Consider the following 4,976-nt stretch of genomic DNA (forward strand, 5'->3'; position numbering starts at 1 on the left):
AGTTCATGTAATGTTGTCTTGACTCAGTTCGAAATGACCGTAGAAGTACAAGACAGATCCATGGTGGATAAGCATGACCGGCGGTGTGGAGATTCCGGTTACAAGTTCCTTTGTGTTAGGCGGCCAATAACTCAAAACCACCGGAGGTGCCGCAGCCGTGACGGTGAAGAACTCGTTGACGACGTTGTTTTGTAATTCAAGCAAGGACATATCTGGGAAAACGAGAATAATTCGTGACATGATTTCCTTGTCCATCGCGAAATTCCAACGAGAGTCACCGGAACTCCATTCGCCAGCAATGAATCGAGAGAGATGGTTGAAGGTTGGGATTTTTGGATTTATGAGGACAAAAAAATCAGCCGATAAAGATGATGATGTGTTAAAAAAGATAAGATGAATCTGGACCATTCATGTTAAAGTTACAATAGTAGATCCAATGGTCATAAAATAAGACAAATACAAATTTTGTTAAAGTGTATTATAATTAATACTAGGGGGTGTCCGCGCTTCGCGCGGAATATTGTTTTATTATCGTTAAAAGTATGATTTGTTGGATAATGTAATTATGTGATCACTTTTATTTGTTAAGAATGTTATTTGGTGTTTTTATTGTGTTATGTAGTAGTAATAGTGATATGTTAATATATTTTGTCTTTGTTTTTTTCATAATGTGTTTTGTCTGTATAGTATTTGTTAGCAGTGAAGTGAGCCTCTAATATAAAAATATATTGTATTTCAATAACTTTGCATTTATGCATTTGTTGATTCTAAGATTTACGGTTTCAGCGTCAAAATTTTCTTTTAATTTTTTTTATATTTTTGAACATTATAACTTTCAAGATGTTTTCGTTTTTTTCCCATATTTTTACATTGAGCCTTCAACATCTAAGTATTTTCTTTTCGTTTCTGGTATGCGGTGTTTCTCATCATCACCAAAAAAGACTCACCTCATGCTCTTGTTCTTTATCGCCTTCTTCACCTTGAGATTTCTGGTATTTATTGTAGATCGGGTTTAGGAGTTCCCAGTTGTGCGGTTGTTTCTCGCATCATTTTAGGCTACTCCATGCAATATTGGATGCTCCTCTTCTTCCTTAGATTTTAGCTGATGTTAGGAACTGCATCTCTTTGGGTTGGGTCAGAGTTTAGTCGTCTTTGAAGTTGTTTTCCTCGTCGTTGGCTTACCATTGTTACTCCCCTCTCGTCTTGGTTTTCAAGATATGGTTTTTGGTGATCTGACTTCTATAGCTCGAGGACGGCTCCACGATTTGATGATTTCGTTTTGTCTACCCTTCCAGCTATGTTCTTTCATCTCGTTGCAGCTTTCAACCCTGCTTGCGTCTCTGTGACTCTCTCTCTCTTTCGCCATGTTTGCCACTCTAGGTTTGGATAGTGTTCTCCTCCGAGTATGCTCTGTAGATTTGGAAGATTGTTTCTGGTCTCAAGTCTGGACTCATGTTTCTCGGGGGTTGGCTTCATTTCTCCCTCACTCATGTTGTTCTCTTCTTCCCTTAGTATAAATGTGTGATATTAGACTCTTGGAGCTTTGGTCCCTTCTATCCAGAATTTTGTGGTTCTTCCCCGGCATAGGCGTCTTGTTTGTGCTTGTTTAGTTTGTGAGATGCTTCTTACCTCTTAGCTGGTGGTTGTGCTTATCGTTTGTTATGTATGTCTCTTCCTGCTTCGTGGTGATTTTGGCCTTCTGGCCAAGATACTCTATGATAAAGTGGGGTAAGTTAGTTTTCGTTCTTGATCGCCTTTGAGCTCTGGACCTTTATTGAGTTAGTGTTTCTTTGGCATTTTTTTTCTCTGGAATTATGGTGGTTTTATGTTTAAATTATGTGTTCTCCTTTAGTTTGGTTAATATTAAGATAAATATATAGTTGTAAATGAAATAATAGAAAATAGTAAAAAATAATAAAATAACGAAAGTTTATGTTATTTTTAGCTGCGAATAAATTAAATATTTAAAGTACATTTATATTTTTTACTTATTTCTTTATTCGTTTTGCAATTTTTTGAACAATAAAATAGATTAAAATATATTAACAAAATTCAAATGATGATGGTTAGTGTGAGAAGAATTAGATAATGTATAATTAGAAAATAGTGAATCAAATTGCAATAATCTAAAAGAAAAAAGATCTAAAATGTAAAAAGACAAAAAGATGACACATGGCAGCAAACCCCCCTGCCACTTGTCGGAAGAAGGGAAAAAGTCTACTTTATATATAAAGATTGTCTGTCGGATAGGAGAGGAGATGTGTGGCTGAGGTTAATTTCCGCTTATTCTCTAGTTAGGTCAATAAATTTTAGACGGTTAGTGTATTTTAGTTAGGATTCAATAGGTTGTTGGAAGAAAGTTTGTGTAACAATAAGTGACCTATTATGATATAAAAGATAGAAAGTGACTCTCAGTGTAATTGTTTCAAGAAAATAAAACATATAAGGAACAATAAAAATACAATTGATGAAATACAATTGGTGTTTACAAAGATCGATTAAGTGGACCCCCTTAAGATCCTCTAGGCCAGAGTAAAATAACGTTAAGAAAGGATACGTCTTCACGAACTCACCATAATTCTAAACATTTTTGTAAATTTCACTAATTGCTTAGACAGAACAACTTAAAAATAAGATTCTTTTTGACCATCAATAAACAGTATTTTGTGATTAGAAACTATAAAAATATACCAAACAGGCAACATAAAAATCTTAGATAATTAAGATAAAACTACTTAAATTCACTGCAAACAAAACTTACATAAGATTGATTAAGAAGTTCATTACGAAAATAAAACACACAGATAAACTACCATATAAGATTACCTAAGAAATTCATTACGCAAAACGACACCCACACATTAGCTAAAATACTACCGAAAATTCTGATTGGTTAAGCGCATTGTCCCCGTCCTCGCCTCAGGCCACCGTCACCGTCTTTCTTATCCGCCTCTCTGGCTTTTCTCTCCTCTTCGATCTTTCTCTTCTCTTCCTCATCTTTCTCTTTGGCAATTTTCTCAGCTTCCTCTCGATCCCTTCTCTCTTCCTCTTTTTTGGCTCGGTTCTCTTCATAGCAAGTGGAGTAGCGAAGATGCAAGGCTAGCAACACTAGATACCCACCTAGCATGACCAGAAATTGTCCCAAAGGAGATCGATATAAATGGGTTGCAGTACCAAAGAACAAAGTAAAAACCCCATCGAGTAACCCGAAGTCTTCTAGCATGTAGAAAAACTTTGAGAGCAAAACCAGATGGAGGAAAATGAGGACAAGCCCAAGAACAAGGAAATAAGAGACATCTCCTAGGAGTATTATGAAACCCAAAACAAAGGTCTGGAGAACAGTTTTCCCAAGTCCATAAAGGTTTCTAAAACGTTTGGATCTAGGATACTCATCTCGATTGAGAAGCAAATTCCACAAAAGGAGATGCATGTAGAGAATGAAACCAACGCATGAAACCATGAACTTCAAACCGACTTGAGGAGATGTACGTAGAACGGAAATTAGAATAGAGACAAAAGCTCCAATAGCGAATGAAGTTGTAAAACCCGCGAGGTTGTTTCTCTCTGACAAGAACTCTGAAGATTTAAGAGATATCCTATCTAGCTTTCTCTCACAAAACTCTATCAGAAACCATCAGTCTCGAGAAACTTGGGGAAGCTATCCTAGAAACCATCATTAAAAGACAACTCGAAAACTTGGAGATGATATAGTGGGAAAGGTCTCGAGTCGGTCTACATAGGATTAGTATGAAAGCCCTAGGTATAATGATAATAAAGCAAGTATTGGTGTGGGTCCCAATGCGTTCTGCCCTTTATTGTACAACGATTTTGAAAAAGTTATATATACACGTGTTATTGCAATTAAAAAGGTTATAATTATTTTGAGCATAGAAGTTTTACCTGGATCCAAAAATCCAATTTGAACCGGTTTAAAAATATCTGACATGGAATCAAAACAAAAGTTTACAAACAACTAACAACTGGTTGGATTTAAAATTTTTCTATCCGAAAAGAATCGATCCGAATAGATTTGGACCGACTAGATCTGAACTGATAAAAACCGATTTATCCGGCCTAAAAATATGAATTTCCAAGACTACGGTTCCATGCGTTCTATTTTCTATATTTTAATTTATGATTTAGTTGAAATGTCTTTTTGTTTGTATTTTTTCATTATTATTTTGTAAAATTTAAAGTAATATGAGACTTTAAATATCAAATTTAAAAATATTTTAATTGAATTATTAATAGCTTATTTTTGATTATTTTGTAATTTTTAAAGAAATATGACGGTTACGATTGAATTATTAATGGTTTGTTACGATTGAATTTTGATGAGGTTCAAATGCTTTGAGTATTTGTCGGGCGTAAATACTCAGACCGACGTGAATACGTTTCGTATTATATTGAGATGATTACATAAAGCAACAGATACAGGGATGATACCAAAAGAGAAATGTATGTTTTTCTTTTGTTTATAGGGAAAAAAAGAACGTGTATTTGATAGATCCAATACGTATATACGTATAGGGAAAAAAAGAACGTGTATTTGCATTCATGCACTGTGTGTGAGGGTAACGGATATATAGTATTTTGTCTTTACATAAATTGATTTCATGGTCAAGAAAGGACAGTAGTAACACACTTATATTACGATCATAACCTTGAAATATACTTAACCAAATCAACAACATACGTTACCATATTTTCACTTTCTTATTGAAAAAAATAAACCGTCTACATTAGTAAATGTGCATATATGTAAATCATTTACCAAACTAATAATTATATTGAATTTTTCTGTTTGTTTCTCTTGGGTTCGACTACTATTCGAAACAATTTTTATCTCTTTTTAAAAAGTTTTTCGTTAGACGAAACTTTTTCTTTCATATATTAACATTACCATCCTTTTTTCACTTGTAATAAAATTCAATTCATATACAAAAATTAGTTGCGTAATGTTCATTTAGTATAAC

This window comes from Brassica oleracea, chromosome C5, assembly GCF_000695525.1.
Source record: "Brassica oleracea var. oleracea cultivar TO1000 chromosome C5, BOL, whole genome shotgun sequence".
NCBI lineage: Eukaryota > Viridiplantae > Streptophyta > Magnoliopsida > Brassicales > Brassicaceae > Brassica > Brassica oleracea.